Genomic DNA, 21,592 nt, shown 5'->3' on the forward strand with positions numbered 1-21,592 from the left:
CGTTGCCAAGCATTAAAAGTGAATATGCATTGCGAATTCCAAAATACAAGCAAATGGCATCAGGTCACAGAGAAAGTTGAAAATGTTGCATTTAGGTCTATCTTTGGTGATTCCTCAGCAATGTGAACATTTTGTGAAGCAAACTTAAAGCTGTAGACCAAGCAATAACCTACACAGCAGAAAATAAATAGAACAGGTTGCCCAGGTGTGCTGTGTGAGAGGCAGTGCAAAGACTCTGGTTTCTTACCTGCACTCCCAAGATATCCCACACTTTCCATGATAGTCTTAGCACTGAGTGTGGTCCTGAAGAGCAGCCCCCTGTGCACAATATTGTTCCAGTAGCCCTATAACAGGGGTAGCCAACTCCAGTCCTCAGGGGACACCAACAGGCCAGGTAATAGAGATATCCCTGCTTCAGCACAGGTGGCTCCATTCATCGCTCAGTCAGAAGGGCTGAGCCACTGATGGAGCCACCTGTGCTGAAGCAGGGATGTCCTTCATGGTGGCTCGTTAGGACTGGATTTATGCATCCCTGCCCTATAAGGGCTCGTCCAGGGTGGCGCTGAGAGGGCGCACACGCTCACCGTAGACACGTTGCGACAATGCACATGTCCTGCGTGAGCGGGTGGGCGCGCCTGCTCGGTGCTCAGCCGCTAGCCGATGAGGGCGAACCAGCTCCGTGACGTAGAGGCCGTGCCCCCAGACGCGCGTGCACCTAGCCAGCCAGGAAAAGCACGGACGAGCAGGGCGCAGCGCTGGAGCGTCAGCGCACCTCTACCCACCCTGGACGAGGCCTACGGTTGATAAAGAATAAGGCAGAAGCATAACACAATGCCTAACTCCATGATTATTTTTTAATGTTTATAACTACTTAGCACTGGAGCACCGAGAAATAGTGAGGCTATCCTGATCCCCTCTAACTACATGACGTATGACTGCTTTAAAAATGATCGCATTCTTATATATTTTTAGTGTATTCCATTCTTATTTATTTGCATAAAATATATATATATCTTTTTAGTTTTTCATAGGAAAGTCATTATCATAATCTTTTTTGTTACCAGAGCCAGGTACTATTTTTTGTAGGATATATATCCAATTGTTTTCAGATTTACTCATTATCTGGTATATTAAATGATACTGTTGCTAATGTAATATTGGTGGTTATTTCACAACGGCTTTACATATTCTTATACTGCTGTCACTTCAGAAATGAAAACCTTAACTACATAACACAGGATTTGTACTTTAGTTTAATAATGAAATATTATAGACAGAATGCAACAATGCATATTGTGCCTTTTTCCCCTATCTACAGTATTAAAACTCTTTATTGCATTAGACATACAGTATGTGTTAAAAATTTCAATGCATTTCCAGATTCTAACAATGGGCCATGGAATACTTTTGCCAGTAATAGCTTGTCTGCTGTACTACTACTAAGGTGATAACAACTGCATGGGTTGCATGCAACTGTTCCCACACCACAATAGCTCAGTAAGTACACACGTGAAGTATTCCATGTCCCTTTGGGAGAGTGACATAATTCCCTCCTGACTATGGTGACTGCAATTTGCACAATGATATAATCACTTTTTTTTTTTAAATCCTTTGCAACCTGTTACATCCTGTCCTGCCTATGAGTAATAAAGTATTTTTATAACTTACACTTTTTATAGCAAGAAAAAAAGTTTGTTTCATCATTTTCCAACCTTATTACATGTGGACTTTTTCGTGACTCAGTAGGAAATAGGCTTCTTTGTCACACATCAGCATGTCTCATTAGGATCCGAGAGCATTTTCTTGTCAAGCCCCCTGGATAAAAGGCTTGGATTAATACTTGTACATTCGTGTTCTATGCACTCATTTTTAATCAACTATTCTAAGATGTGTAGGCACATAAAATTAAATTGTACTGGTTCTGATTAACCTATTGAATAGCTTTAGAAAAAGTAATACTGTATGTATCTGAAAAATATAAGGGAGTCTAACCTGGGAACCTGTGTTGTCCAACTCAAAATCAGATTTGTTCATATGGTAGTTACTCTTTGTCAATTCAACTTTTTGTAATTCTGTGTTTGTAATGACCCAAAGTAGGAGGCTGTGAATGTGTGTAAGATGCTGGGTATGTGTATGCGTCAGATGCTGGTCCAATCAAGGTTACTTTGGCAACCTCAGATGCTGGTCCAGTTATGGTTGCCTTGGTAACATTGGAATGTTGTTCTTTGAAAGGTGAGGATGCTGAAGGCTAAGTTGAAGATTCAATTAGAAACAGGACTCACATGGGTACATCAATGTGAGGAGTTGTAAATACATTCATTCTTTAAAGTGCCAAGTAGTGTTAAGTCTTCCTCCAGCCTCTCCTTGTGTGTTACAGTATGGTGAATGTGCCCTGCCTGATTATTGGAATTGTAGAGGGGGACCGTACATATGGCATCACAAACAGGATGTAAGGAGTCCAAAACAGGAGGTGAGTGAGTGGCACCATGGCATTTGTATATACTGTATAATACGTATGTATGGAATATCGCTGGAAACCCAACATTATTACGTACTCCTTTAGAGCACCCTGGCTGCCAAGGTTCACTGGTGAGGTGTAACGGTGCTCTCCACAAACAGGACTTATACCGCGGGGCTGAGATGGGGATACAGATAACCGCCGACCTACAACCAGGAGAACAGGTCCGGATTGCAGAGTCACGGTCGTGTAGCCGGGTCAGGGCAGGAGAGTTTGGGTAGATTGAGGTTCTTGCCATAGCCATGGGTTGGAGAGAGAAGAGTAGTCTTAATCCGTAGCCGTGGTCGAGGAGAAGAGAGAGTGGGAGTCCAGTAACTAGGTTATTTGCGGTAAAAGGCTTGGATAAGCCTTTTTTTCCCCAACTTATATTTTATTATTTTTCAAGACATATAAAAAAAAAGGGGGGGGAGGAGGGTACAGAAAATAAAAAGTGTGTGTGGGGAAGGGTAGGGGGTTGCATCCACATTGGTCTCCACGCAGGGAGCATACAATAACTTGTATCTATACATGCACACATAGTGGCTGTACAGTCTATTCAGATCGTGGTCGTTTCTGGTCTCACGGCATAATTCAGATCGGGTTTTGCCATACATATGTCTCCCAAGGATCCCAGGTTGTCAGAAAACTGTTATATCTGTCGTGGATTAAACTAGTGAGTCTCTCCATAGTCATTACAAGATTCATTTTATGCATTACTGTCGTGATAGGTGGGGGTCGTTCTGTTTCCAGTATTTTGCAATCATTGCTTTGGCTGACGACAAAATTTGTACTGTTATATGATCTGCCTTCCTCTCTAGACCCTCTATTGGCTTTAGTAGAAGCACGTTTTCTATATCGCATGTCAAATCTAATCCTAGTACCCCCTTTATTAATCTTCTGATTTTACCCAAAAAAGAATTATCTTGGGGCAGGACCACCAGACATGTTTGAACGTGCCCAATTGTCCACAGTTACGCCAACACATAGGGGAAGTTAATGGGGAAAAAGAGTGGATGCGAGTAGGCGTATAGTACCACCTGTGAAGAACTTTCAGATTTGTTTCCCTAATCGCTGAACATCGAGAGGTTCTGGTTATTCTTTTATAGATTTCGTCCCAGTTCTCTTCTGTTATTGGATTGCCTATGTCCCTTTCCCAATCTGAAATATTTTTACTCGTTTGCCCCCTGTTTTGGTGCATTAAAACCTGAAAGAATTGAGCAATCGTTCCTTTGTGATATTCGCCTAGTTGGAACAGGTTCTCAAAAGTAGTGAGAGGTCTAGTCCATGTATCATATGGTTGTATCGAGGAGACCTAGTGTTTGAGCTGCATATACATAAATATTTGCGTATTCGGAATATCGAATTCTTCTTTTAATTCAGGGAATAACTTAATCCTGCCTCCTTTTTGCATATCCCCAATGGAGGATTGCCCTTTCTAGTTCCATCTCTTAAAAACATTTGAGTGGTATGTTGGAGGGAACTCGGGGTTATATCTAATAGGTGTCAGAGGGGAAGGGATAGATGAGATCTGCTTATCTTTACAGTTGTCACAAATCTTGAGGGAGTGTGTTAGGACTGGGTGTTCCTTATAATATACCACCCTATTTTCTTTTTTTTAACCACAAGAAAGACGTCGTCTCTGTGGAACGAGCCTCTGACCTCTCTATATCCACCCATGGCTTTGTGCCCTGACTTGCAGACCAATAGATTAGTGAACTCAACCTAGCTGCTTCGTAATATTTGGCTAGGTCTGGCTGCCCCCAACCACATTGAATCAATGGAAGCACCATCTGTTTTTTCTTGATTCAGGACTTCCTGCCATTTCGGATAAATTTGGCTCTTTCTCTCTCCAAATCTCTGATAACATATATTGTGACTGTTACTGCCAACACTTGGAATAGATACAGTATTCTAGGTAATAGATTCATTTTAATTGAGTTAATCCTGCCTGACCAGGATATCTGCTGCCCTGACCTGCTCGACAAATCTTTCTTCAGAATTTGATAAGATTTGGGTAGATCGTGCTATAGATATCCTCGTACTATCTTGTGATAAACACTCCCAGATACTTTATCTTATCTATCTTCCATTTAATAGGGAATTTCTTTTTCAGTTCGTTCTCTATTTCTTTGGGTATATGTAGGCTTATAGCTTCTGATTTGGTATGGTTGACTTTAAAATGTGAAAATTTGCCGAATTTATGTAGTGTATCAAACAGGCTTTTTAGGGATGATTCCGGGCTGGCCAGAGAAAGTAAAATGTCATCCGCAAAAAGGGATAATTTATATACTTTGTCTCCTATTGAGACACCTTGTATTTCTGGATTCGATCTTATTCTTGAAGCCAGTGCTTCTATACAAATAGCGAATAGTAGGGAGGATAGCGGACATCCCTGCCTTGTGCCATTAGAGATTTTGAATGGAGCTTAGATGTAGCTTGAGGTACACACTGTAGCTGTTGGGCTAGAATAGAGTGCTATAATAAAATTAATAATTATGAAAATGAAAAAGCATTTGATAGAGTGGCTTTGCCATTTATGTTTCTGGTGCTCAGAGAGGTGGGTCTCCATGAAAATTAATTATTCCCACTTAGGGGCAAGAAGGTTTCATCAAACAGTACATTACACAACTGTGATATACAACACAACATGTCTGCAAACAGCACCCAGCAAAATGACTTCAATAGAAGACGGTATGAAAGGGGAACCGAAATTGCAACAGAAAAAAATCTATGCACAAAAACATAGCATTATACGCCTCACTACCACCTGAGATCCTGCAGAGGAACTTTTGATATACATTTCCTCGCCATTTAGTGGGGGCACTTCTTTTTTTTAAACTAGTTTTAACTGCATTGTACCTCACATACAGTATAGCACATGCAGGGATTCTAAATTTGAGCCCCTCAGGTACTACATACATGTGACACATCCCATGCTATTAACTATATCATTGTGTTATTTTCCTCTTTTCTCTATGCAGTGGAGGATACAGTATAAAATTGGCAGTGTAGGTACAGTAGCAGCTGAAAGGGTCTACCTTGATATGCTTGCAGGCTTAACATGTTTTAGCCAAAAGATTGAATTAAATGACCCATACTTAGGAAAAGAAAAATCATATAGAAATTAATCAAATAATTTGTCATATTGGATGTGCATTGGGGCTGCTTTGTTTACTGTAGTCTATGGGTGAAGTTTTCGGCTGTTCTATACAGCATGCGGCCGTGCGGCCGCGCGTTCCTATGCGAACGCGCATGCACGTGCCGCATGCTTTTCATGTATATAGAGCCGGGAGCTGCAGGTTAGTGTATATGTGTGTATATGTGTGTATATGTGTATATGTGTGAGTATGTGTGTGCATGGGTTGTGTTAGTGAAAGTAAGTCCTAGATAGATTTTTTTTAAAGTTTAATAAATATATATATTTTTTTTTTTTTTACAATCCTTGACACACACACACACACACACACACGCACGCACGCACGCACGCACACACACACACACACATTTGAGCGCAGGTAGCGGCGCGTAAAGATGAATTTCTTCATCTTCGCCGCTGTCTGTCGGCTCCCCTCTCTCTGCCGTGCGCGGCCCTTCTATAGAAAGGCTAACTGACGTCAGCCAACTGAAATTCCGCGCGCGCGCACGGCGCTATAGAACGTGCCTTACACTGCTCCACCTGCTCAGTCTGTCTTCTACTTCTACATCTGAAAACAACAGCAAAGTGACCCCTGGTCGTTCTCATTCAGGACTTCTGACATTTTGGGGGTTTTGAAATCGGTAGAATATTTGGATGAGAAAGGCAAACATTTTTAATAAAAAGCATCAGTCATATCTGAGAGCAAAGATTATTCCTACAGTAGTTGTGTCATATAACAATTCCCCCTGCCTCACTACTAGGGACCCTTTCTAAATTCTGTTATAAATAACACTGTTTAATATAAGGGACCTTCTATAAATTATACTATCATAAAATGTGCATATATCCACAGTAGCATAACTTTAATAATAACTATACGTAAAGGAATATTGTTACATATTGAATTCTACTGTGTGTGCTGTACACTTTGTCTACACATTTCTGTCCAATTTAATGTTTCTGTTTTCAACCCAGCACATTCTTGAAAACAAGATTTTTAATTCAATGTATGTTTAGTGGTAAAAAAAAAACGTTATAAATAAATGCATAATTTTACAAACCATTAGAGCAACACACATTTCTTTTCTGTTTGTGAGTCCACATAAAGTAAACAGTAACCACTAACCTTGTATAAAACTAATTAATTGCTCCCCATTACATCTTTCATTCAAATAGTTTGATTAAAGCTAATATTTTGTTTCATTTTCCTTAAATGGCTAAAACTAAGGTAAGGAATAAGAATCTCTAGAAATGTCAAAAATATTTATTCAATGTGGATATTCGCAAACATACTGTACAAAAGTAATACTAAGGAAACTCAATCTGTTATCAAATTAAAGCAATATATTCTCCTTCCAAGCAGGAACATTGCTTTATGGACTGCGCTCTTTGGCACATGGCGTGCACCCGAGGCAGATCTAAACAAGGGGTCATGTGAGTGCACCTTTTTCCTATACCTACTGTATTATCAAATTTAAACAGACATAGTGTAAAATAAAAATGGAGCAGCGCACACATTGCCCAAGTAGTGTTATCAATGTAAGAGAAACTTTTAGAATGTTAAACATGCAATTTTTTGAACACATATGTGGAGAGTTAAAACTGCATTGGTGTAATACTGCACATACAGTACTACCTACATTTTGTCTCATTCTTTAGGATCGTGGGAATGAAGAAGTTATTATAGTACTTTCTACAAGAAAGGGTTATACAGAAAATTAATTACTTAGGAGGCTTTTACTTTACTAAATTTCAGAAACATAAAAAATATGCAGTAATACAAAAATATGCTTTAGTCTTATCGGTTAATTCATTAGCTTGATATTGCATAAAATAACACAGATTTTACCAATGCATTATTTTAATATTAAATTGAATGGACATGTACTGTACACGTGCATCCCAATATTGCAAAAAATTAGCATCTAGTTTGGGCAGCCATTAGATGTACGTTAACAAATATATAAACCCTCAAGAATGCATTACTCTCTCTAATGCTCACGATCATGGAGCCTTTAAAGTCAAGGTTGCAGATGAGAGAAAGGCAGAAGAAGACAAATGCAGTGAAACAGAGAGAGAGATGAAGGGAGAGAGCTGCAGAGGAGGAGGCAATTCAAGGGAGGAGATGGATTAGGGTCAGGGTATTCAGGGGGAGGAATACCCTGACAGGATTCAGTAAGGAGGTGGTGATACTGTTTAGTGAAGGTATAGAGGCACAAGCCCCCAGGGATGCTGACCAGGAAATGCCCATGTATACATTCACAATATAAAAGTATCTTCATTCTTTCCAAACATAGCTTAATAAGCCCAGAGATCCATATTCCACAATTGCATAGGTCAAACAAAGCCACCAAACAAAGACACCCACTCCAGGACATCTGATTATAATCCAGTGCTAGATAACCAAGATTAATACTGAATCTTATTCTATATGAGAGAAATTACATGATGTGTCTTGTATATTTAGAATTTTTTTACATTTTAGACCATTTTTGAGATACATATTTCGTCAATGCAAAAATCTTTTTCTCATATCTGTTATCCCATTTCAACTAGCGATTTATAAATTGCTTTTCTGCGGCTTTCAAGACAAGCCATATATACAATATGTTTTTTAACTATGCCAATTGTTTATGTCATTTATGTTGTTTTTATTTGTCATTTTAGACAGATAAGTGATTGTGTTAAGATATTTTGAGGATTTAGTAAGATAGCATTTGTTGTTTTATTTTCTGTTGTTTTATATTGCTTCATTTTTCATGTGGGACAGTGCTATATCTATCAACAATTTCATCCTTTATACAGATAGATTGTTACTTGTTTACTGCACTGTCTCCTTCTTTGTATATAAAGTTTTTTTCTTGTGCTCATTCCCCCTCCCTGAGTCTTACCACCCCAGTTGCTAGTTCAGCTGTTTAGAGGTTAAAAAGTTTTCAATTCTCCGTGAGAGAAGGGGCGTGACGATTGTCATTGGCTTAGAGTGCAGATACGTCACGAAGGGAGGGAATTATGGGTATTTATGTGATTCATGTGTCTGTGTAATTGTACTCTTTGATAAAGCGTGGGTGACCACGCGAAACGCGTAAGAGTGTTACTTTGCTGTTTTTAAATGTGCCACGAATACATTTTTGTACTTAGTAAGCTGGCAGTTCTGTTTCATATTTTCCTCCAAGGCAGCTGCACCGCCATCTACTATTTTTTCGTGGTACTGTTTAGGAAGAAATGCTATTGTGGCTCTCTAAGGGGGCTATGCACTAAACTCCGCGTTTTTGCGTTCGATTGGAAAAATTTTGCTCGGCCATTACATAGGCGCGATTCACTAACAAGGTCAGGCCAATTTGTTCTGGTCGAGCAAAAATCTGCCCGATCGCGCGAGCTGCTTTATACCCCTCTTGCTATAGAGCTTAAACTTGTAAAGTGTGATAGCTGATAGAAAAAAAAGCCTGTAAGAACTGCATGTAGACGCTGCGTCTCCATGCACGGCTCTTACAGGCAATCTTACTGTATAAATTTTATTTTATTTATAAAATGTTTTACCAGGAAGTAATACATTGAGAGTTACCTCTCGTTTTCAAGTATGTCCTGGGCATAGAGTTAAAATGACAAATAGTACATGGTTACAAATACAGTTACATAAGTGAACAGGGTATAAATTATATACAAGACATTGCATGCATAGTTAAAGATAATATATATTATGGGCGTATGTAACAGTTACATATAATATACATTATAATACTAGTGTACATATGCAGGGGGTCTCCTGAGCTGACCCGCATTGGTTGCAGCCTCAGGGACCCCCTACTTCATGAGATAAAGGCCCCGTTATGGGGTGCCTGTATCCCCTGTGCTTTTAAAGGTCCCGCGTCACGTGACCGGGGGATTTAAATCCTGCAGGGGGATACCGGCACCCCATAATTGAGCTTGTATCTCATGAAGTAGGGGGTCCCGAGGCTGAAACCAATGCAGTTCAGCTCAGGAGACCCCGTACACATCTACACTAGTATTAAAACACACATATCAATAAACAATAATTCATCACCGTGGCGGCTATCCGCTATGGTAATGAAGCTGCATTAATGTAATATTTAGTAATAGTGTTTGGGAGCAGGGGGTCTCCTGAGCTGAACCGCATTGATTTCAGCCTCGGGGACCCCCTGATTCCTGAGTTACAGGCCCTGATATGGGGTGCAGGTATCCCATTATTTACATGTCACACGTGACGCGACGTGGACGCTATAAAGATGGCAGCGGCACTGGCATCCGATGCCCCTTACCTGTAACTCTGAAAGCAAGGGGTCCCTGAGCCAGAAATCGAAGCGGTTGAGCTCAGGAGACCCCCTGCTCCCGCTAACTATTAAAAAAAATACATTAAAGCAGCTTCATTACCTTAGCAGCTATCCGCTAAGAAAATGAAGGGGTTAAGGCACAATAGCATGTTTATTGGGGACAATTGCCCCCAATAAACATTGCAATATACAACACACCTACCCCCTGTGCCCCCCAACAATGCCTACACCCTCCTAACATACATAAAATATCTTAATTTGGGGGGATGCACAGGAATTATACTATAGGCCGGCAGTGGCCCTCGGGTGGTCCCCGGAAGTGTCCAGGGGTCCCCGCTTGCCTGCAGTACCAATCCTGTGCCCCAAAAATTAAATAAATAATACATAAATACTTTAAAATAAATACGGCACCCTCCCCCCCCCCCCCTCGCACCCTAACACATACAGTACAATAACGGGCAAAATTACTATTATACACATATGGATAATAATGCATTTGCCCATTTAAAATACATTAATCAGCATAAATAAAGTAAACAAATCTCCAGGAGGTCCCAGCGGGTCGCCACGGGCTCCAATGGGGTCAACGGGTGGTCCCGTGGGTATCTGGGGGTCTCTGGGTCATCCCCACAGGTGTCTGGGGGCCCTTGGGTGGTTCCCACAGGGGGCTGGGGCCCTCAAGTGGTTCCCATGGGGGTCTGGGGCCCTCGCATGGTCCCTGTGTGTCTGCGGTCTGGGGCCTTCCCTGCAGGTGTCCCCCGTGCAGGTACCCATCGGCATCTGGGGGTCCTCGGGTGGTACAAATGCTTGGTTTGCTTGTTTTGATGAATTTTAAATATAGTTGGCTTGTTTGTTTAGAAATGTTGGTGCAATGTAATTTGTATTTTTATTTAGTTAGATGTCATTTTTAGTGGTGTTTTGAATAGTTTATTTCAGGGGGTGTGCTTGCTTTTTAATAGTGGCTTCTTTTTGGTAGTTAGATTTTGTCTGCTGGTGGTTTCTTTGAGCGTTCATTTATTGCATAATGGTTTGGTTTTGGTGGTTTTTTTTTTATAACTTGTATTTTATTGTGAACAAATGCATGGTATACAGAGTGAACATTATATGCATGCACAATATAAAATAGCACATGTAATGTGGGCTTTGGATCACATATATGAGAATCGCACAACTTTTCGAGCCCTACTCGGTCGTGCGAGTGCAGGTGAACAAATAATAAATAATAATAATGAAAAAAAAAAAAGGGAGGGAAGGGTTGGGGGGGTAGAAGGGAAAGGGGAGGAGGTAAAGGTGGTTGGTAGGGAAGGATATAACAAGGCTAGTTTTTCTTGAAGCATAGATGGCCCATGAGTTGTAAGGCTATAACTAGGGCTTTATTCAGCTTTAAGTAGTTGATCCCATTGTGTGTGTGGGGGTAGTTATTTTACTCTCCTGTAGGAGAACGCATTTCTTACTATTAAAGCCAAATTGTGTCACGCTCTACCCCAGGGATGTCTGTCTGTGCTAACCAAGGGGTCCAGACTTTTAGAAAGTTATCGCCAGTATCATTAACTAAACTTGTTAATTTTTCCATCTGGCAGATAAACCAAATACGATTCCGAATCTTTGGGATAATTGGAATATCGGGGCGTTTCCATAGTGCTGCAATCTCACACCGTGTGGCTATTGCAAAATGAGCAATTAATTTGTTATGTGACTTTGATAGATCCTTTAAAGGTCTGTTTAATAGAAACAGCCAAGGGTCAGGGGGAATAGAGAGGTCAAAAATCTTCTGAATCCAATTTCTAATTTTTTCCCAGATTTGGGTTATCAACGGGCAAGACCACAGCATATGTAACAGATCAGCTGTTCCTCCACATTGTTTGGGGGCACAATGGGGAGGACCCTGGTATGTATTTCGATAATTTTAGTGGGGTGAGGTACCATCTCATAAGAACTTTATATGCGTTCTCCTTCAGTGTGGTGCATATGGAACTTTTGGCAGTGGCTAGAAATATGGAGTCCCAATCCTCATCATCTAGGGATTCCCCTAAATCTATCTCCCATTGGTTCTGGAATGAAGGTGTTTGCTGTTTAGATCTAGCAGATTCGACTACCTCTCCATAGATCGTAGATATAAGTCCCTTAGTGTCGGTTTCTGCCCGGCAGAGCTTTTCGAATTTCGTCAGGGGAGGGTACGGGGCAAATTTGTTATAGAATGCTCTAATCTGGAGGTATTTATAGAATTCTGAGTGGGGCAAATCTTTTTCTAATCTGATATGGTCGAATGTTTTAATTTTCAGATTATATCCTTCCATATCCTTGATTCTATTGTATCCTTTTAGTTTCCAGATTGAACTATTTGTACCAATTAGGCCAGGTGCAAAACATGGGTTATTCCAAATGGGGGACATCAGAGAACGTCCTGATGTGAGTGAGTTTTTTATGTTTGTTGCTTCCCAAACCGATATGGAGTTGGTCAATGAGGTGAGCGGTAGGGCAGCAGTTTTCCTCGCTTTTTTAGGTAGCCAAATCAGGTTGCTAAGCTCTAATGGAGAGCATGGTTTTGGTGTTTTAATTGTGAATTGTGTAATTTATTTTGCATTGGATTAATTGATTGTTGTTAATTTATTTCTGTTTACTTCTTGATTTGTTTTTATTTTCTTATTGTTTGGATGGCATTGGACTTGTTTGTAATTGTTTCTCTTAGGTTTAATTAAATAACTAAATAATCATCACTACTCACTAAAACCATTCAGATGGGGATTGATTTACACCTTTAGAGAAATAACTGCAGATTTTTAGAAAATCTAAATACATTTATTTAGAGAAACTTGGTCAAATCCCAAGCAAAATTGTGTAGTAAAACATATTAATGCTTTGTCTTGCAATTCTAATAACATATCATTTTGCTTACTCTGTAAATACCGAGATTGCACTATAGATCAATTGCTTTTTCAGAGTTTGTATAAACTTCTGGACTTAAAATGTAAAATAGTCAAGAAAAGACAGCTACAAAGGCCTATTTAAGATGTCACACCTGTTTAAACTTAGCTGGTCTTTGCAAAAGTTATATAATTGTCTCTTTGTCAGCCCACTCAAAGAGTTCATGCACTTTTCTGAGTTAAGTAACTGAAGTAAAATATTTCTGATGCACTGGACACTAAGCAATACATAGAACTTCCCGTAGCACTGTTATTTCCCAACTACACAACAGGGAACTTTGGCAAAGCCAATGTTCTTATACAATTATTTCTGGCAATGCTTTACAGCACTATAAAAGAAGTTTGGCATTGGAGTACTCTGTTGTACGAAGCTGAAAAACTAAAATACACAATTCCACGGATAGCTAAGCATTTATTGTTCCAGGAACTCTGATATGTGGACACACTGTGTGTATGTAATACCTAGCCTCCAAAAGTATTGGCAAAAAGTATAGTTCTTTATTTCATCTGAGCGAGCAATGACTCTGAGCCGTTATTGACACACATCAAATATTGATAGTTCAGCATTCAGCCTTGATAGGCAACCTAACAGTCAAAGTTCATTTTTGGTGGAGGTTGAGAATGCAAGGATGAGGATTTGATAGAAAAGAATCCGTATACAGAGAAAAGATGAATGTACATTATACTAACAGACTTTATTAAATTGTTGGGTTTCACTGAAATCTGAAGAAAACAAGTCATTTTAATATATCTCGTAGATAAAAAAAAGTCTCAGTTAAGAAAAATAGCGCATTTACTGTACGTTGGAGTTCAAGACCATGTAAATGTTTTATTTACCATACAAACATCATACAGACATTTCTGTAAAGATGATCTTCAATTTTGTGGAGCAATGAATCTCTTCTACTCAAAAGGTAATTTAAAGAAATAAATGTGTAACTCAGAAAAAAAATTACACGTATATGTTAAGGTGCATTTATAAAATCAGACTAAAGTAGCACAACTTTGCAACTGTTTTTCAACATGCAGAAATTAAAATGTTTGAGATATGATTTAAAATTAGGTTGTTTTTTTTAACCAAACAAATAACATGTTAAGTGAAGCAATTGCTACTTACTCTGGCTGCATTACAGTAACACATAACCTAAATGTCATAGTAATTTGCCACTGCTGTAATTACACCTGCTAGTAAGGAAATAGACTAACAGCTGTTGTCACAAAATTCTACCACACGCTTTCTAAAAATAAATATATTGCTAGCTAAAATATAACAGAATACTGTTTTTAGCAATAAAATGAATGACCACGTTAAATACATATTTAGTGTAGCCTAAACCCAGTTTAGAGAACATTTTCTAGTATGACAGTCTATTTATGTATATATGCTAAACATACTTGGTGATATGACTATTATCTACTGGCTGCCGGCAGCATCTGTTTGTCAGTTGGACAATAAAATAACGGCTATTCATGAAACTATTTTCTAAGTAAGAATATTGTTGTTATATTATCCAGTACATAATTGATAACATTTGTTTATATTTCATTGAACAAAATGTCTTCCTTTTGATGCATTAACCACCATCCAATTTCCACCCAATTCCCACTCATGACAAAACCTCAAACAATAAACTAGAACACCATAGTGGATCAAAAGAGCCCACAGATTTATTCATACCCAACGATAAACATAAGACATTGCTGGATACCCTTTATGACCTACAGTACAATCCTTCGACATCTGGTCATTGAGCCGGATGAGTCCCAATAAAGGATGTGTAACCTTATTGCACTTCTTGAAAGAGCCCCCTTGACCTCTGCCATCCGGCACTGGATTTTCTACTTAAACCTTACAATCGGTGGTTTGGGGCATGCGTCCCAATAACAGTGCTCAATCCAATTCTGAACTCCAATCTTATGAATATTTTCAGTCCATATATATGTGAAGCCAGTATGACCATACAGTGAGATATTGGACCCAGTGCTAAATTAGAGCAGCAAAACCACAGACACTAACAGAATGAGATGATCCATGTGTCAAAATAAAGCAATGAAGGTATGACATACCATTGATGTGTGGGATAGTGCTATACGGGACACTGCAGCTGCGGCACTGTTACCGGTCATCAAGTCTCCACTGAGGGAGAAAAAACAATACTCACTGAGGTCTGTTTCCTTGCTTGCGTGCATCAACGCTCCATAGTCAAAGTTGTGGTAGAAATCCCTGGATTCCAGCGGTGCACAGCTTGGTAGATATAGGAGACCAGCAAGGTGTAGGTTAAAAATTGAAATTTATTGAAGTAACATGGTATGGGGGATACACTCTGACGCATTTCGGACTAACATAGTCCTTAATCATAGAGCTGACTCGCGCCGTTTGTTTCCCCAGTCTTAAAGGGTAAGCCCCCCCCCCCCCACCTGCGTCATCGCGCTGCGTGCATTTAGCGCGAAAATCGCCGAACTATGCCCTCATTGGTAAGTGCTCTTAGCCAATAAGCAGCCGTATGCCGCGGGTGTATTTCGAGCAGGGGAATGACGTGCATGTTGGTAACTGCGCGTACAGCCCCTTCTTCCAGACAGGTCGCGACGTTGCTAAGCAACCATTATAAACAAAAACAATGAACTGCCCGTCTCTGTGTTCTATGGGGATAAATACATCATCGTATGGGGGGGGGAATGGGTGGAGGAGGGGAGAGGGGAGTGGAAGGTGGGAAGGGGAAGGGAGGTGGAGAAGGTAACAAAAAGACTTGGGGAAAAAAGGAAACGGATTGAATAAAATTGGCATGATGCAACATGCCCAATGACAGTAAGAAACATACATAACAAACATAAACAATTAGACATTGTATAGCAAATCTTTAAGCTGCAATGGAGATCACAGAGTCTGCTAAAGGGCAATCGATTAATGTTGTATTGCCTATGGATCATAATTAATAATAACAGTGCATTCATCATAAGGCATAAAACAACTTGTCCCTATTGTACTCCATGCTGAGATATATTGATCAATCATATCTGTGAGTGCCATATTTATTTCACCATATGGGGAAACTGATATTAACCCCATATATCTTAATTGATATGATGACAAAAAGTATATTAAATATGGTGAATAGGCAGAAAGAATAGGCTGTGTATAGTACATGTATAATTTTGGTAAAGTGATTATTAGTCCTCTTAAAAGACCACTATCTAGATTTGATATAATATGATCTATTATGTAAGCAGACCCTAAATTTCATGAGAGTTGTGTTGTCAATTATAGATCTTAATGTGTAGGGCAAAAGAATATTACATAGGGCAATGCATGCATCTAAAGTGAGGACACTAGACTTGTGTTTTTGTCAGTTAAGGAAGTGTTTCAACTCCCAGTCCTGATTCATGCCCCTGGGTGCCATTGTCCCAAGGGCATAAATCCAGAACATCTCCCGACGATTTAATGAGGCCTCCCTGTGTCCCCCTCTAGGATGTATAGAGATATTCTCAAGGGCGCTGTATGTAAGCGTTTTAATAGATCCTAATGGGCATGTATTAAAATGGCGCGCTACAGGGAAGCGTTCGTCGCGATTTTTAATACTACGGATATGCTCTGTAATTCTCACTTTCAGTGTTCTAATAGTTCTACCTATGTAGCCACTGCCACATGCACATTTCAGCACATAAATCACAAAGTTGGTGTTACACGTCATGAATGATTCAATCCTATATGTATGACCCGTATAGATATCCCTCAAAGACTTCAAGGGTTCCGCATACTTACAAAGGTTACATTGGCCACATTTATAGAATCCTTTTGGTAATTGTGTTGATTTCTTGTTCCTAGAGCTAAACAGACTAGGGGATACATAATTGCTGATTGTCTTGGCTTTTTTGAAAACCAATCTTGGTTTTTGTATTGTGTAGGGGTCTAATTCTGAATCTAATTTCAGAACTCCCCAATGTTTCTGTAAAATGTATCTTATCTGCTCTGCTTGTTTAGAGAAGGTGGTTATGAAGAGTGGGCTCTGTTTAGTATCATTGTTATAGGATGTTTTTTTGGGGTTTCTTTTCTTGATCAAATGTTCCCTATCTGCTTGTAAAGCATATTCATAGGCACTCTCCATGTCCCCCTCTCCATAACCACGCTCTCTGAACCTTTGTTTGAGTTCTTTAGCTTGTACCAAAAAGGACTCTTTAGTAGAACATAGCCTCCTTCATCTTAGAAATTGCCCTTTGGGTATACCCTTTATAAGTGGTCTCGGGTGGGCGCTGTTCGATCTGAGCAGGGAATTTTTGGAATTCGTTTTTCTATAGATGTTGGTCTGAATTTGTTGTCCAACATCTATATATAAATGTAGATCTAGATAATCAATCTGTGAGTCACTGTATGAGTGTGTAAATTTCAAATTGTATGTATTTGCCTCAAGATATTCAAAGAAAGCGTGTAAAGTGTCAATATCCCCATTCCAAATAAATAATAAGTCGTCAATAAAGCGACGATAAAAAATAATATTATCTCTACACGGGTTGTTGTCACCAAAAATGTGAGTGGACTCCCAAAATCCCATAAAAAGGTTTGCGTATGAAGGTGCAAATGACGTGCCCATGGCTGTGCCTTGTGACTGTAAATAAAATTGTGCATCAAACATAAAATAATTGTGTTGTAACAGAAACATTACCGAATCTAACAAAAAAGTGTTTTGTGCTAAATTTAGGTTGGAGTGATTGAGAAAGTGACTAATTGCTCTCGTGCCCAAAGTGTGATCAATAATAGTGTACAAAGAAGTTACATCGAGCGTGACCCAAGTGTAACCATTAAGCCATTTGATTCTTTGAATATCTTGAAGCAAATCTGCAGAGTCCCTTAGATAAGCGGGTAGTGTTTTGACCAATGTTTGTAGAAAATAATCAACGTACCTAGATAGACCATCTCCCAAAGACCCAATACTAGATATAATAGGTCTGCCTGGAGGGCAGACTAGAGTTTTGTGGATCTTTGGGAGATGGTGAAAAATAGGTACGACTGGAAATGGATTGTACAGATAAGCTGACTCACGATTATTGAGTACTCCCAACTCCCTACCCAGATCAAACAGTTCTTGAATCTCCATCAAATACATCTGAGTAGGGTCCCTGTCCAACTTACAGTATGCTTGTGTATTGGACAACTGTCTTATGGCTTCCGTATGGTAAGCTTGTGTGCTCATTATCACCACTGCTCCCCCCTTGTCCGCATTCTTGATAATAATATCGGACCTTTTCTTGAGTGTATTCAAATTTGTCCTATCCTCTTTGGACAAGTTGTCAAAGGAGGGAGCGGTGAATGTATAGCCTTTGGCCAGAGCCTGTAGATCCTTCTCCACTAGTCTCTCATAGGTCTGTAAATGAGGACCCTTGGAGGAGGATGGACAGAAAATGGACTTACTCCTGAATTGTGTGTGTTTTGTACCACTCAAAAATGTGAACTGCTCTTCATTACTCAAAGAATCTGATGCTGTGTCGTCTCCATCTAGATCTAAGATGTCCTGAAGGACCCCATACTCTTTGAAGGATAATCTCTCCTCCTGAGGTTCATCCATTGTGTGAGAGGGGTCGGTATGACCACTATCACCCAAGGGAGGAGGCTCAGTGGTTGATTTCTCCGTGGAGGCGAAACACTTTTTTAAGGACAATTTACGGACATACTTCTGTAAGTCGATAACCGTGTTGAACAAATTGAAGTCATTCATAGGTGCAAAATTCAGACCTTTGTTCAACACGGCTATCTCTCCATCTGAAACAGTGATCACTGAAATATTTATAACATTGTGGCCTTCCATCAAGGGTCGATTTTTCTTTTCTTCTGAGCTCTATGATTAAGGACTATGTTAGTCCGAAACGCGTCAGAGTGTATCCCCCATACCATGTTACTTCAATAAATTTCAATTTTTAACCTACACCTTGCTGGTCTCCTATATCTACCAAGCTGTGCACCGCTGGAATCCAGGGATTTCTACTTAAACCTTATACTTTCATTATCACTTAATCCATCCAACACATTCTCAGCAAGGCCACCCCACCACGCCGTCATAGGGCAAGGCCATTTACCCCTAAGTTGGTCTTGCCTTCACCGCCAATGATGGAGCCATTTGCAGAGCATCCAGCAAACCTGTTTAAAATGTTCAAATATGATATCCTTGATTATCTGTTAAAGAGCACTCTGAAAACTCTAGGTACCTGCATGGGGGCTGTATTCTGTATTCCAATATGGTACTGTTAATACAAGTGAAAGGCACTCCAGTAGACTTAAACACAAGTGTTTATACTCAATGTTTTTGCCATAACATGGGCCTGATGTCCAATAGGTGGATACCATTGTTACTAAACAGTCCTCTTGTGATGTCCTCCAAAACCATGTGCCTCCAAGTAACACCTCTCACATTAAACAAACTGAGATACTACCCATACAACCTTTTTCTTACATGTCCATAACCTTGTAACTCATTGCGCCCCTCCAAATACAGTCAAGGCATAATTTCAGACCAAATCAACAACACAAAGCCAACAACTGTGCTAATGCACTTTTTTAACCAATGAATAACATCTACCATTTTCAAATTCACCAATTAGTTACTTCCCAAATATAATAATAACATTTCCCACAACTGGCTTCTCCATCTTTCCACAGCAAGGTTAGGCAAAACAGTAGCTGATCTAAGTGCATTCCTTTTACTCTTTCCATAGGACTTCTAACTCGTCCATCTGAAAACTGAGATGTGCCACGCATGGCCTACTTGCTACTCTCCTTGCAGCCCAAAGATGAAGGAGTGCTCCCACATCCACTCCTTATTCTTAACTACAATACCAAAATAATACTAGTTAATTCTACATCAACTGTGGCCTCACATACCCTTAAACCACTGAAAACCCATGCCCTTAATCTTCTTAATGTCTTTCTCATGAAACCCTCGAAGGCTTGTCTTATAATATCAATTGTTAGTCCAAATAAAAAAGGTATCACCTAATACTGAAGTATTAATTTACTCTGCACTATCACAACTGGAATAACATGGTTATTTCGACTTAATTTGTAAAACCCTAAACTGGTTGCCTCTGTAGCAGCCCTTATTCTGAAGAAGTGAGTACCAGCAACCACCCCTTCATCATATACCTTTTACTCTTAGGTTAAGGCCCCGCTCCCTCAGTCAGCGCGCCCGCACTGCAGATGTCAGGAATCGGCGTTCTCCTCGCTTCCCACACAGAGCACTCCCTCTCCGCAGGGAGCCCCTGGACACACAAAACAATCCTGCCTTACCGGCCTCCACGGCTCCTCGCCCCTACCGCCGTCGCGGGATCACTCCCCTCGGCGATTCCTCTGCTCAGCGCCGGGTGCGCCCACGCCCTCCTGCACGCACACCTACACGCACGCCAGCCCCAGACGTTATGTGCATGCATTCCCAGCTTACAGAGCACACGCCTAACAGAGCACTTTTAACCACTGCTCCTGCAGTGAGGCGTCGCCCCCAAGCATCACACAGTTCCATGCAAATCAAGGATTACACTCAGCTGGGCTGTAACACCTCCCTCCTATCAGGGAAGACTCCTTGCAGTCCTCCAGGCCTGCCCCCTTTTCCCATTGGCCTGCCCAGCTTTATTATGCCTGTGCTTCCCATCACTCGTCGCTCGACATAGTCTCTGTATGGGAGTACTTCTGGATTCTCTCAGTGTTTTCACAGGTTCTGACGCGGCTTGTACGACTACCCCCTCTGGCTCTCGATCTCGGCACCCCTTGGACAACGCTCACTCTGGTAACCCCTTGAACATGGCTTGGACTACGACCTATCTCCACTCTCCACTCCCTGACCTCGGCAAGGCATTCATCACTCTATCTCTACAACCGGTACCGGCAAGTATTGTCTACCTTACTACACCTGGCCTGGCAACGCTTCATACCACACTCCGGACATGCTCCCTTTGCTGCGGGTGCGTGTATTACCACTTCCCCCTTCAGCTCAGGGGACGGGTCTGGTCTGCGGGCAGCACCGGCGTAACATTATGTCGAGCCCACAAGACACAGACCAGACCAAACTACAGCAGTTTCTATCTAATCTGCTTCAGCAAAACCAAGCCATGCGGATCAAATTGTGGCACTTACATGCCAGGTCGCAGTACTCTCAGACAGGGTACTGACCGCGACCCCGCCAGATGTAAGCCCCCACTCCGCAAGCGCAGTTAGCATCTCAGATGTAAGGATTCCTCCCCCCAAGCCTTATGCAGGTGAACCGCAAGATTGTAGGGGTTTCCTAAACCAGTGTGAGGTGCAGTTTGAAATGGCCCCCCATCTCTACAATACTGATCGCAAGAAGGTAGCCTACATTTATAACCTCCTCACTGGCAGCGCCCTGGCTTGGGCTTCCCCTGTTTGGGAGCGACGTTCTGACCTTACCCAAGATTACCCGGCATTTAAAGCCGAGTTTCAACGGGGATTCGATTCCCCCGCTCGTCAGGAGATGGCATCTGTTTCTCTCCTCCAGATCACTCAGGGACGGCGGATGGTGACACAGTATGCTGTGGAATTCCGGACTCTAGCAGCCGAGACTAACTGGGGACAAGAGGCTCTCGTCTCCGTATTCTGGCAAGGCCTGGCAGATCCCATCAAGGACGAACTCTCTCGCCAATCCAGGCCGGATCAACTGGAGGTCCTGATTGATTTGGCCGTTCGAGTGGATCAACGCATCCAGGTACGCCGCTCAGAGCGTCAGCGCACTCGCTTCCATAACTTTCAAGT

General features: G+C 41.0%; 1 long non-coding RNA gene across 2 annotated transcripts; it reads left to right on the top strand.

Moving 5' to 3' along the window:
* Positions 1 to 2,269: 2,269 nt before the first annotated feature.
* On the top strand, positions 2,270 to 19,801 carry LOC142496512 (uncharacterized). 2 transcript variants are annotated; one of them, XR_012802027.1, is made up of 3 exons: positions 2,270 to 2,470; positions 6,994 to 7,067; positions 19,549 to 19,801. It is a non-coding gene; the product is annotated as an uncharacterized LOC142496512 (long non-coding RNA). The 2 variants fall into 2 exon arrangements; XR_012802026.1 differs by having other exon boundaries at positions 6,997 to 7,067.
* The last annotated feature ends 1,791 nt before the right edge of the window (positions 19,802 to 21,592 follow it).

This window comes from Ascaphus truei, chromosome 6, assembly GCF_040206685.1.
Source record: "Ascaphus truei isolate aAscTru1 chromosome 6, aAscTru1.hap1, whole genome shotgun sequence".
Taxonomy (NCBI): Eukaryota; Metazoa; Chordata; class Amphibia; order Anura; family Ascaphidae; genus Ascaphus; species Ascaphus truei.